We start from the raw sequence: 14,424 nt of genomic DNA, 5'->3' as shown, positions 1-14,424 counted from the left end.
AAGTGTAAGGTGATGTGTGGTTCCTGCCCTCACTAACGTTACCCTGTCGTTGATCTCAACTGCCTTCCCTTCACTGAAGAGAAAAAAAATTTTCTTTGATGACCTAAACTGGGCACTCTGATGTGAAGACATCATCATGGACTTAAGGGCAGGTCTGACTTCATGGGCATGCAACCTGTACAGTCACACAGGGCCCCAAACTCAGAAGGGCCTTACCTTTGGTTTAATGCTCTGTTATCACCGTCTTGAAATTCTTTTTTATTTATTTATTTATTTGTTTTATTATACTTTAAGTTCTAGGGTACATGTGCACAACGTGCAGGTTTGTTGCATATGTACACATGTGCCATGTTGGTGTGCTGCACCCATTAACTGGTCATTTACATTAGGTATATCTCCTAATGCTATCCCTTCCCCCTTCCCCCTTCCCCCACCCCACGACAGGCCCCGGTGTGTGATGCTCCCTACCCTTTGTCCAAGTGTTCTTATTGTTCAGTTCCCACCTGTGAGTGAGAACATGTGGTGTGTGGTTTTCTGTCCTTGCGATAGTTTGCTCAGAATGATGGTTTCCAGCTTCATCCGTGTCCCTATAAAGGACATTAACTCACCCTTTTTTATGGCTGTGTAGTGTTCCATGGTGTATATGTGCCACACTTTCTTCATCCAGTCTATCACTGATGGACACTTGGGTTGTTTCCAAGTCTTTGCTATTGTGACTAGTGCTGCAATAAACATACCTGTGCATGTGTCTATATAGCAGCAAGATTTATAATCCTTTGGGTATATACCCAGTAATGGGATGGCTGGGTCAAATGATATTTCTAGTTCTAGATCCTTGAGGAATCACCACACTGTCTTCCACAATGATCGAACTAGTTTACAGTCCCACCAACAGTGTAAAAGTGTTCCTATTTCTCCACATCCTCTCCAGCACCTGTTGTTTCCTGACTTTTTAATGATTACCATTCTAACTGGTGTGAGATGGTATCTCATTGTGGTTTTGATTTGCATTTCTCTGATGGCCAGTGATCATGAGCATTTTTTCATGTGTCTTTTGGCTGCATAAATGTCTTCTTTTGAGAAGTGTCTGTTCATATCCTTTGCCCACTTTTTGATGAGGTTGTTTGATTTTTTCTTGCAAATTTGTTTAAGTTCTTTGTAGATTCTGGATATTAGCCCTTTGTCAGATGGGTAGATTGTAAAAATTTTCTCCCATTCTGTAGGTTGCCTGTTCACTCTGATGGTAGTTTCTTTTGCTCTGCAGAAGTTCTTTAGTTTAATTAGATCCCATTTGTCAATTTTGGCTTTTGTTGCCATTGCTTTTGGTGTTTTAGACATGAAGTCCTTGCCCATGCCTATGTCCTGAATGGTATTGCCTAGGTTTTCTTCTAGGGTTTTTATGGTTTTAGGTCTAAGATTTACGTCTTTAATCCATCTTGAATTAACTTTTGTATAAGGTGTAAGGAAGGGATCCAGTTTCAGCTTTCTACATATGGCTAGCCAGTTTTCCTAGCACCATTTATTAAATAGGGAATCCTTTCCCCATTTCTTGTTTTTGTCAGGTTTGTCAAAGATCAGATGGTTGTAGATGTGTGGTATTATTTCTGAGGGCTCTGTTCTGTTCCATTGGTCTATATCTCTGTTTTGGTACCAGTATCATGCTGTTTTGGTTACTGTAGCCTTGTAGTATAGTTTGAAGTCAGGTAGCGGGATGCCTCCAGCTTTGTTCTTTGGGTTTAGGATTGTCTTGGCAATGCGGGCTCTTTTTTTGGTTCCATATGAACTTTAAGGTAGTTTTTTCCAATTCTGTGAAGAAAGTCATTGGTAGCTTGATGGGGATGGCATTGAATCTATAAATTACCTTGGGCAGTATGGCCATTTTCACAATATTGATTCTTCCTATCCATAAGCATGGAATGTTCTTCCATTTGTTTGTGTCCTCTTTTATTTTGTCGAGCAGTGGTTTGTAGTTCTCCTTGAAGAGATCCTTCACGTCCCTTGTAAGTTGGATTCCTAGGTATTTTATTCTCTTTGAAGCAATTGTGAATGAGAGTTCACTTATGATTTGGCTCTCTGTTTGTCTGTTATTGGTGTATAGGAATGCTTGTGATTTTTGCACATTGATTTTGTATCCTGAGACTTTTCTGAAGTTGCTTATCAGCTTAAGGAGATTTTGGGCTGAGACTATGGGGTTTTCTAAGTATACAATCATGTCAGCTGCAAACAGGGACAATTTGACTTCCTCTTTTCCTAGTTGAATACCCTTTATTTCTTTCTCCTGCCTGATTGCCCTGGCCAGAACTTCCAACAGTATGTTGAATAGGAGTGGTAAGAGAGGGCATCCCTGTATTGTGCCAGTTTTCAAAGGGAATGCTTCCAGGTTTTGGCCATTCAGTATGATATTGGCTGTGGGTTTGTTATACATAGCTCTTATTATTTTGAGATACGTCCCATCAATACCTAGTTTATTGAGAGTTTTTAGCATGAAGGGCTGTTGAATTTTGTGAAAGGCCTTTTCTGCATCTACTGAGATAATCATGTGGTTTTTGTCTTTGGTTCTGTTTATATGATGGATTATTACATTTATTGATTTTCGTATGTTGAACTAGCCTTGCATCCCAGAGTTGAAGCCAACTTGATCGTTGTAGATAAGCTTTTTGATGTGCTGCTTGATTCGGTTTGCCAGTATTTTATTGAGGAGTTTTGCATCAATGTTCATCAAGGATATTGGTCTAAAATTCTCTTTTTTTGTTGTGTCTTTGCCAGGATTTGGTATCAGGATGATGCTGGCCTCATAAAATGAGTTAGGAAGGATTCCGTCTTTTTCTATTGATTGGAATAGTTTCAGAAAGAATGGTACCAGCTCCTCTTTGTACCTCTGGTAGAATTCGGCTGTGAATCCACGTGGTCCTGGACTTTTTTTGGTTGGTAAGCGATTAATTATTGCCTCAATTTCAGAGCCTGTTATTGGTCTCTTCAGAGATTCAACTTCTTCCTGGTTTAGTCTTGGGAGGGTGTATGTGTCGAGGAATTTATCCGTTTCTTCTAGATTTTCTAGTTTATTTGCATAGAGGTGTTTATAGTATTCTCTGATGGTAGTTTGTATTTCTATGGGATCAGTGGTGATATCCCCTTTATCATTTTGTATTGCATCTATTTGATTCTTCTCTTTTTGCTTCTTTATTAGTCTTGCTAGTGGTCTATCAATTTTGTTGATCTTTTCAAAAAACCAGCTCCTGGATTCATTGATTTTTTGAAGCTTTTTTTGTGTCTCTATCTCCATCAGTTCTGCTCTGATCTTATTTCTTGTCTTCTGCTAGCTTTTGAATGTGTTTGCTCTTGCTTCTCTAGTTCTTTTGATTGTGATGTCAGGGTGTCAATTTTAGATCTATCCTGCTTTCTCTTGTGGGCATTTAGTGCTATAAATTTCCCTCTACACACTGCTTTAAATGTGTCCCAGAGATTCTGGTATGTTGTGTCTTTGTTCTCATTGGTTTCAAATAACATCTTTATTTCTGCCTTCATTTCGTTATGTACCCAGTAGTCATTCAGGAGCAGGTTGTTCAGTTTCCATGTAGTTGAGCAGTTTTGAGTGAGTTTCTTAATCCTGAGTTCTAGTTTGAATGCACTGTGGTCTGAGAGACAGTTTGTTATAATTTCTGTTCTTTTACATTTGCTGAGGAGTGCTTTACTTCCAACTATGTGGTCAATTTTGGAATAAGTGCGATGTGGTGCTGAGAAGAATGTATATTCTGTTGATTTGGGGTGGAGAGTTCTGTAGATGTGTATTAGGTCCGCTTGGTGCAGAGCTGAGTTCAATTCCTGGATATCCTTGTTAACTTTCTGTCTCATTGACCTGTCTAATGTTGACAGTGGGGTGTTAAAGTCTCCCATTATTATTGTGTGGTAGTCTAAGTCTCTTTGTAGGTCCCTAAGGGCTTGCTTTATGAATCTGGGTGCTCCTGTATTGGGTGCATATATATTTAGGATAGTTAGTTCTTCTTGTTGAATTGATCCCTTTACCATTATGCAATGGCCTTCTTTGTCTCTTTTGATCTTTGTTGGTTTAAAGTCTGTTTTATCAGAGACTAGGATTGCAACCCCTGCTTTTTTTTGTTTTCCATTTGCTTGGTAGATCTTCCTCCATCCCTTTATTTTGAGCCTATGTGTGTCTCTGCATGTGAGATGGGTCTCCTGAATACAGCATACTGATGGGTCTTGACTCTTTATCCAATTTGCCAGTCTGTGTCTTTTAATTGGAGCATTTAGCCCATTTACATTTAAGGTTAATATTGTTATGTGTGAATTTGATCCTGTCATTACGATGTTAGCTGGTTATTTTGCTCGTTAGTTGATGTGGTTTCTTCCTAGCCTCAATGGTCTTTACAATTTGGCATGTTTTTGCAGTGGTTGGTACCATTTGTTCCTTTCCATGTTTAGTGCTTCCTTCAGGAGCTCTTGTAAGTCAGGCCTGGTGGTGACAAAATCTGTCAGCATTTGTTTGTCTGTAAAGGATTTTATTTCTCCTTCACTTATGAAGCTTAGTTTGGCTGGATATGAAATTCTGGGTTGGAAATTCTTTTCTTTAAGAATGTTGAGGCCGGGCGTGGTGGCTCACGCTTGTAATCCCAGCACTTTGGGAGGCTGAGGCGGGCGGATCACGAGGTCAGGAGATCAAGACCATCCTGGCTAACACGGTGAAACCCCATCTCTACTAAAAATACAAAAAAATTAGCCGGGCGAGGTGGTGGGCACCTGTAGTCCCAGCTACTGGGGAGGCTGAGGCAGGAGAATGGCGTGAACCCGGGAGGCGGAGTTTGCAGTGAGCCGAGATCACGCCACTGCACTCCAGCCTGGGCGACAGAGTGAGACTCTGTCTCAAAAAAAAAAAAAAAAAAAAAGAATGTTGAATATTGGCCCCCACTCTCTTCTGGCTTGTGGAGTTTCTGCCAAGAGATCCGCTGTTAGTCTGATGGGCTTCCCTTTGTGGGTAACCCGACCTTTCTCTCTGGCTGCGCTTAACCTTTTTTCCATCATTTCAACTTTGGTGAATCTGACAATTATGTGTCTTGGAGTTGCTCTTCTCGAGGAGTATCTTTGTGGCATTCTCTGTATTTCCTGAATTTGAATGTTGGCCTGCATTGCTAGGTTGGGGAAGTTCTCCCGGATAATATCCTGCAGAGTGTTTTCCAACTTGGTTGCATTCTCCCCGTCACTTTCAGGTACACCAATCAGACGTAGATTTGGTCTTTTCACATAGTCCCATATTTCTTGGTGGCTTTGTTCGTTTCTTTTTACTCTTTTTTCTCTGAACTTCTCTTCTTGCTTCATTTCATTCATTTGATCTTCCATCACTGATACCCTTTCTTCCACTTGATCAAATCGGCCACTGGAGCTTGTGCATGCATCATGTAGTTCTTCTTGTGCCATGGTTTTCAGCTCCATCAGGTCATTTAAGGTCTTTTCTACACTGTTTATTCTAGTTAGCCATTCGTCTCATCTTTTTTCAAGGTTTTTAGCTTCTTTGCGATGGGTTCGAACATCTCCTTTAGCTTGGAGATGTTTGTTATTACCGATTGTCTGAATCCTTCTTCCTCAACTCATCAAAATAACTCTCTGTTCAGCTTTGTTCTGTTGCTGGTGAGGAGCTGCATTCCTTTGGAGGAGAAGAGGTGCTCTGATTTTTAGAATTTTCAGCTTTTCTGCTCTGGTTTCTCCCCATCTTTGTGGTTTTATCTACCTTTGGTCTTTGATGATGGTGACGTACAGATGGGGTTTTGGTGTGGATGTCCTTTCTGTTTGTTAGTTTTCCTTCTAACAGTCAGGACCCTCAGCTTCAGGTCTGTTGGAGTTTGCTCGAGGTCCACTCCAGACCCTGTTTGCCTGGATATCTCCAATGGAGGCTGCAGAACAGCATATATTGCAGAATGGCAAATGTTGCTGCCTGATCCTTCCTCTGGAAGCTTCGTCTCAGAGGGGCACCCAGCTGTATGAGGTGTCAGTCGGCCCCTACTGGGAGATGTCTCCCAGTTAGGCTGCTTGGGGGTCAGGGACCCACTTGAGGAGGCAGTATGTCCGTTCTCAGATCTCAAAGTCTGTGCTAGGAGAACCACTACTCTCTTCAAAGCCGTCAGACAGGGACGTTTAAGTCTGCAGAAGTTTCTACTGCCTTTTGTTCAGCTATGCTCTGTCCCCAGAGGTGGAGTATACAGAGGCAGTCAGGCCTCCTTGAGCTGCGGTGGGCTTCACCCAGTTCGAGCTTCCTGGCTGCTTTGTTTACCTACTTAAGCCTCAGCAATGGCAGACGCCCCTTCCCCAGCCTTGCTGCCACCTTGCAGTTCAGTCTCGGACTGCTGTGCTAGCAGTGAGTGTGGCTTCATGGGCTTGGGGCCCTCCGAGCCAGGCGCGGGATGTAATCTCCTGGTGTGCCGTTTGCTAAGACCGTTGGAAAAGCGCAGTATTAGGGTGGGAGTGTCCTGATTTTCCAGGTACCGTCTGTCATGGCTTCCCTTGTCTAGGAAAGGGAATTCCCTGACCCCTTGCGCTTCCTGGATGAGGCAGTGACCCGACCTGCTCCGTGGGCTGCACCCACTGTCCGACAAGCCCCAGTGAGATGAACCTGGTACCTCAGTTGGAAATGCAGAAATCGCCCGTATTCTGCGTTGTTCGCGCCGGGAGCTGTTGACTGGAGCTGTTCCTATTCGGCCATCTTGGAACCTCCCTCCCTTGACATTCTTAATAATTTTGTCCTTGAACTTGTGTTTTATAAGTGAAGTCCTAGGGGACAAGGGAGCATGAATGAGCAGAGGAGACATGCGCAATATGTGTGTCCCCCACTCCCTGCTGCCCTGCTCACATATTAGCATTAGAGATGCTCCTATGAACACAGAATTCCAGTGGTCTCATGATGTGGGCGAGTTCAGCGAGACATAAATCAAGTATAAGATAAGTGTGTTACATCTATGACTGAGTAAGCAGGAAAGTGAGGGACTGCTCACATCCTGGAGAGGGCACATTTTTCATTCCAACAGGAACTTGCTTCAGACACGCAGCAAGAAGGTAAGGGCATTCTAAGAAACATGTAGAACTGAGAAACCCTGTCGTATCCATTCTTACTCCTGTTACTTCCCCATATTAGCCAACCACTTACACTGAAAAAGATGATATTGAAGTAAAGGGAAAAGATAGGGTAATCCATAATTTCTTTTCCTTTCAGTCTTTCGTTACCCATTATTAAGTTGAAGATAGGGAGTGTTGGTACATGTGCTCATATCAAGAAGTTAAACAAAAACTTGTGAAATACATATGCATGTGTGAGCTATGAAATATGAACTGTGATTTTGTAAACAAGTGAAATGTTCCTATATTTCCATTTAAAACTGGCATTGCCCAATATAAAGATGAATGTTAAAATATACAGGAAGGATTAAAATTTTTGATTTTGCATTACTCAGAAGAACATCAAATAGCAGAATTAAAACACCATGAGAAGTTGAGAGAGACTGCAGAAGAAAGACAAAGCTTTGTATTTTAGTACGCTTAATGAAACTTTTTACTGCTTTTTGAAGAAGGGCTTCCACATTTTCAGTTTTCATTGCCCCCTCCCACCCCCAAATTATAAGTGGTACTTCTTGAGGACAGAAAACAGCAAGAAACATACAAGTGAGGTTCTTGAATAGAACCCATCAGGAAACAAGTGGTTGGATTGAAGAGAAGAGGATGTGAGCAAATGAATAGAAGACATTTTATTTGCCAAGCTGAAAGAATAAAATTGATTGCAAAAGCAAAAAGCATTAGCACGTTGTTGAGCAAAAAAAAAAAAAAATGTATTTTATGACATATTGTGATACATGCAAATGATGGTTTTTAAAATACTGATAGAATTCTCAGTGCAAACACTCAAGGAAGCAAGCAACCTGGCCAATAAATAACCAAGCAAACAAACAAGCAAGCAAATAGCCAACCAACAAAATAGTACTTTAAGTTCTAGAGTGGTGGACACGATAAAATAGAGATGAACTGGAGGCTGGGACAATAGATGAAAGAAGGTTGCATTTGATAAAACCTTCAAAATATTAAAGAGCCACTTAAGATCTAGGAATAAAACCACAGCAGTGGTCTTTTAATCTTAGAAGATCCATCATTTCACATTTAGAGCCTTTCCTTTAAATGTGTCTACTACCTGAAGTAACCTCTCCTTCCAGTCTTTTCTCAGAAGTCTCTTCTTGAAAGAAAATGCAGTTAGCCTTTTATTATTTTTTAAATGGGCCCACAGACCCTTCACTGTAACAGCTCATGGACTGAGAGCCTTTCTCATAGCTACAGCCCTTGGGCAGAGTGTGGTCAAGCTGCACAAGGCCCTGTGGACAAAAGACAAACACCCAGATATCAAGGTAATTACCCTGGAGACCAAACATCATGCTGTTTGTTCTTCTGCCTCGTCTGGTCATCTCCTCCCCTTGCTGCTGTATTCATGCTTGAAGGAACAGATGTTATTCGTGCTAAAAAAGCAAGCTTCTTGTCCTCCTCGCTCATCAAGCACAGCTCATTTCATGCTGGTGCTTGCTCTGCGGGTAATAGGTGCATTTAATAAAACCGGCCATCACTCCAGAATGACAGAAGAGCACTCTACAGAGGTCAGCAGCTTTCGGCCATGCCCTGTGTTAACAGGGAATGGGGCAATGCTTGCAAGGAGTAAGCATTTTGTTATGACTGCAGCCTGACTTCCAACCTTGTTCCTTTCCAACTCCCCCTGGCTCTGAACATGGAAGACGCTTTCCTTCCAAAAGCAGCTTTATAAAGAGTGAACTCTCTCTAATTTATTTAGCTTTTCTTGTGCCAATATCCTAATAGTTAGACAGCAACTCCCAGTAAGTGGTTGATTACATTCAAGCAAATACACAGCTGAGCAATTAAGGGCATTCACTTGCACCTTAGAAGACCTGAGGTGGTAGGATTATCTCATAGAAATAATTATGGCTGCTCTATCCTGCCTTTCTGTCGTTTGGGAAAAATTGGCTCTTGAAGTTGGCTTTGGGTCAAGGGAGCTGTTGCCTGGCTGTTTCTGACTGAGAAGTATTTAGATGTATTGTTTTTTTAAAATTGGGTTTACACTAAATGTCATACTAGTCTTTCACAAAATGGACACTTACAAGCTGAGAACAGGGATCCCCATGCCCAATATAGATAGACTTGGTGAATCAGGTGATTTTGTATATATTATGTGTATTTTAATTTTCAAAGCATCGTTAGCAAGCATTTCTTTGGGAAACATTGTAGTCTTATGGGAAGAACAGTCAAGAAGCAGGAAAACAGCATCTTTCAGCTCTTTCGCTAATTGGATAGTTGACCTTAAGTAAGCCTCTAATGTCTCTGTGCCTCAGTTTCCCTTACTATTATTACCTACCTCATAGAGTTGTTATGAGATGCAAATGAACAGTGCATAAGAAAGTGATTTATAGACTGTTGAACATTGCAGATGCAATGCAAAACTGTTGAGTTTACATGCAAAACTCACATGCAAAACTGTTGAGTTTAGGTCTTGCACTGTTAGGTGGGTGCAACTAGTTAAACGGAAATAATTTGTTCACCAAAGAATTTTGTTCTGCAGGAGTGAGGTGAGACTAGTCCGGGCCAGATACTGTAATAATAACTATAATTTATATAACAGGAAAATGGGGATGTGGGAGGGGAGACTACCATTTGCTAAATGCCTCAGTGACAGTCAAAAGCATTGTTACCTCGCTGAATCCCCACAATGACTCAACACATTTGCATCAGAATCACCCTTCCCAAGGCTATTGCAGGAAGACACAGAAAATCAGGGTACCTTGAAATAAAAATGAAGAACTGCTTTAGTATCTAGGCAATAAATTGTAGAAGTGTGTGAAATTGGTGATGATAGCTAAAATTTTAGAAAGCAGCATGGTATAAGCAGGAGCAGCTGTGGCCAAGGCTGAACAAAAACAAACTGGAGAACTGGAGGGAAACCATGCGTGGGATAAAGATAAAAGACAATTAGAAAAGTGGTCTTAAAATGCTTCATAACATGGTCCATTAATTTTACGTAGGAGTATTGTCACCTTTTCTACTCGCTATTGTAGTCCTATTAGTATGCTTATGGTTATAGGCTGAATGTGAATTAATTTATTGGTTTTGATCCAAATACACTATAAGGGTATATATCGTTACATCCCCTCATATCTTTCTGTTATCCACACACAGCTGTGCTGTATCTAATTTTTTTATCTAGAATCAATTTATGCCAGTTACACAAGGTAAAATTGTAGTACTGGACAGTTTCTGTAGGAATTGCATGGCAGCTCCCAAGTACAATGTAGAGGCAGGCTTACTATAAGCAAACTGTTACCCTATGAGGCAGGCCTACTATAAGCAAACACCTGTCTAGAGAGAGGGCAACAGAGAAGATTCCTTAGTAATCCAGTCTGCCTTTCTCTTGGCAAACTCTTATTTTATAAGCCTAGGTCATGTGGTCTACAATGTAATGTTTATGTTAGTATATAAACTATTATAACTTTCTCTTGATAGTTAATCAACTAATATGTAAATTGCCTGGCACATAAAGCATTTCTTCATTTTTGTTTATTCAGCCAGTTCTTTGTCATAATATCGCACATTGTAGGTGCTCAAAACAGATGAACACATGGTTTCTATTGCCATTCTTATTAGTAGAATCCTTTCTTTTTGCTTTCTGAAAGTAGATAATCATGAAATTAAATGCATTCTTTATCAATGTATATAATGTGCAAGTAGTTCTTTTAGTTTTCCATCATTGTTAACCAGGTCAGTAAATTAATCCATGTCAGAAGTCTAGAACTCAAACTGACCCAAACCATCCTTCTCCATTTCCCCTTTATCCTTAACCTGAATTTTTTGTCCTAGTCCTCCAGGCTGCCCTGATTTCTTCCCAAAGGCCACATTGGTTTTTTTCCCCTGAAACTTTAACATCCTTCTATCTCTAATTTCATACCTCCTATAGTATCAGATCAGACCTACCTCCATTATAGGTCTTTGCTTCAACTCTCCAGCCTCTCCAACCTCCCTTCAGCCCTTCTTGCCTGCAACCATGATTCACACCTAATAGCATTCTAATCTGGGTTCATTTGCAAATTGTTTTAGTCTGGTCACACTGCTATAACAAAACACCATAGACTGGGTGGCCTATAAACAACAGAAATTTATTTCTCACAGCTCTGGAGCCTGGAAAGTCCAAAATCAAGTTACCAACAGACTTGGTGTCTGGTAAAGGGCCCACTTCCTGGTTCATTGATGGCTGTCTTTTCATTGTAACCTCACATGGCAGAAAAGGCATGGGGTCTCTCTCAGGCCCATTGTATAAGGGCAAGCTAATCCCATTCATGAGAGCTGTGTTCTCATGTCCTAGTCACCTCCCAAAGGCCCCATCTCCTAACACCATCACCTTCGGGGTTAGGATTTCAACATACAAATTTTGGGGAACAAAAATATTCAAACCACATTTGATGTTCTAGATCAGTGCTTACAAGCACTTGGGTTTCATATACCAATAACATTTCAAAGCCTAATTAGGCTACTGGGCATTAGATTTACATTCTTTCCTGCCCTAGAAGAGACTTTTACAAATTATTTGTGATCCTAATTTCATTTCTAATGACCAATTTCACTTTAAAACTGTGAGGAGGCATTGCACTCCGATGCTTAGATCTTACAGAAGAAAAGCACTTTAAGCCTAGTCATGAGAAAGCTCCTGAAAGCTGCATTGTGATCAGACCCAAATTACTACTGTCATTGCTGCATTTCTTCAAAGATATACACTGGTTACTTACATAGCATGCAAGATACTAGGTGAAGGAACTGAGATCTATGAATCAAATGTGAATGCTGCCCTTGAAAAATTTATCGTTGAGTAAGGGCGAAATGATGTAAACTCGTGTATGATAGGGGCTTACTTGTCTTAAGAGAGGTGCAAAGAGAGTGGAGTTCATTTTCAGAGTGAAGAATGGGCAAGTGCTTTCTGGAAAATCATGAAGAAAGCAGCAATTAAACTTGGAGCTGAGGAGAAGGGCATTGCAGTCATTCCAACAGTCTGAATTATTGTCCCGAGTGTTCCTTTCTTCCTCCACCCCCTGATTTCTTAACCTTAATTTTAGGTACATTGTTGTGTCAGTCTGTTCTCATACTGCTATAAAGAACTGCTTGAGACTGGGTAATTTGTAAAGGAAAGAGGTTTAATTGACTCACAGTTGCACAGGGCTGGAGAGGCCACGGGAAACTTACAATCATGGTGGAAAGGGAAGCAACATGTCCTTCTTCACATGGTGACAGGAGAGAGAAATGAGTGTGAAGGTGGGGAAAACCCCTTATAAAACCATCAGGTCTTGCGAGAATTCACTCACTATCACAAGAACAGCATGAGGGTAACCGCCCCCATGATTAAATTACCTTCCACCTGGTCCCTCCCACAACACGTGGGGATTATGGGAACTGCAATTCAAGACGAGATTTGGGTGGGACACAGCCAAATCATATCAATCATTTTACACACATACATGCTGACAGAGTGAAGAAGAAAGTTATTGCCTGTGCCCCATATATCTGATATGTTCCTTAAAGACATTAGTTCCTGGGTGACAGTCTCCATGAGTGATGTACCAGACACCCTTTGGGTCCCCTACAAATATTAACAGCCATTACTAACAAGATGTGGGGAAGGGTAACTCGTTGTTGTTTTACTTTATGAATTTCACCATAGGTGCCCTCTGAGCTCAGCTAGTCTTCCAACTTTTTTCCCCTAATGCTGTTTCATGCCCTCGTGTTCTGCAGACAGCTCCGTTTATAACAGTGTGATTGAGTGGAGTAGAGGATGAGTGGAACTGGGAACAAACCTAAGGGAATCTATGAATCTGCTAGTCCTTGTGCCTCGTGGGTCCTACTGGGGCAGCAATTCACAACAGTATAAGTGGCTGTGGGTTGTGTATAGACATTTGGAGTTTGTTTAGTGCTAGAGGAGCAGCTACATAGAATTTCCAAAATGACTCCTGCATGCTCAAGAGTGACACAGAAGTACAAGTGGCTACAGAGTAAGCCGAAATAGAGAGCACCTTAGACAATCTCAAGGAGTTTCCTGGGAATGGAGTAATCTGTGTCCTCAAAGGTAGCATGGTCATAGAAGCAAACAATGCCAGACCCAAGAGAGTCTTGTGAACAAAATCAAAGTGCCGGTGCATAGCATTACATGCCCCACAGCCTATTTTTTAAAATTATTTTTCTGTTCTTTCTTTTCATATTGTAAGTATTGGGCTACTATAACCTGATTTTTTTTTATTTATGATGTTTATTCGTGAACATCAGTGTTCAGCCTTGACGTAGCAGGCCCTTCTAACTGCTTATGAAATACATTTTATCACAAGAGAAAAAGGAAAATCGCTCCTTCTTTTGTGCAGTTGCAGAAAGGCAGACAGTATTTTGCATTATAGAAGTATCCTAGAAATGTTACCTCTGCCTCAGGAATCTCAAAAGAGACTCAGACTTTAGAGAGTGTTGTTATGTCCTATGAAGGTTTCTGTTAGCTTATAAAAAAAAATCTGTAAGTGTAATTCTAATTGTCTTTTATAGAAATGTGGTGTCCTGGTATTAATATTTAAATTGGATTATCTGTTTTGCAAAAAGTATAAAATCATGCGAGGGCTCCTCTTTAGAACAGTAGAGGATCACTGGCAGCACACATGGAGATTTAAAAAATATAAATTTTCATAGGTTGGGTTCCCCAGGAAGCACACAGAATTTAGCATATAGGATGTGTTTTTTTGTTTTGTTTTGTTTTTTGTTTTTTGTTTTTTTTGAGATGGAGTTTCACTCTTGTTGCCCAGGCTGGAGTGCAATGGCGTGATCTTGGCCCACTGCAACCTCGGCCTCCCAGGTTCAAGCGATTCTCCTGCCTCAGCCTCCCAAGTAGCTGGAATTACAGGTGCCTGCCACCACGCCCAGCTAATTTTTTGTATTTTTAGTAGAGACGGGGTTTCACTATGTTGGCCAGGCGTGTTCTTGGGACCAATCCCTGTGTAAGGGAGGGGAAAGGAAGCAGGGTTGGGTAGATGGGAAGGTTGAACTGTGATGCTAACCTGACAACAGCCTCAGCTGACCTAACCCCAGGAATGTCCCTTCCAAGTTGTCCTGAGTTCACCAGGCCGTTCTACTCCCACATAATCAGTCTTTTTCTACTCCCACATAATCAGTCTTTGGATATGGGCCACCATGCGTGGTTTGCTGGAGCTAGCTCATACCAGCTCCCATGAGCTGACTGTGTGCATCTATTCCCATTCTGCATTCAGTGAAGTCAGTCATGTCAGTATCTTGAAATCGGCAATGTAGGGAGTATTTACATCACAGAAATTGGAAATCGATCAATCCGGGCTTGTTTATTTT

Source organism: Pongo abelii, chromosome X (genome assembly GCF_028885655.2).
Source record: "Pongo abelii isolate AG06213 chromosome X, NHGRI_mPonAbe1-v2.0_pri, whole genome shotgun sequence".
Taxonomy (NCBI): Eukaryota; Metazoa; Chordata; class Mammalia; order Primates; family Hominidae; genus Pongo; species Pongo abelii.
The sequence above is the reverse complement of the archived record's forward strand: the minus strand, read 5'-3'. Positions refer to the sequence as shown.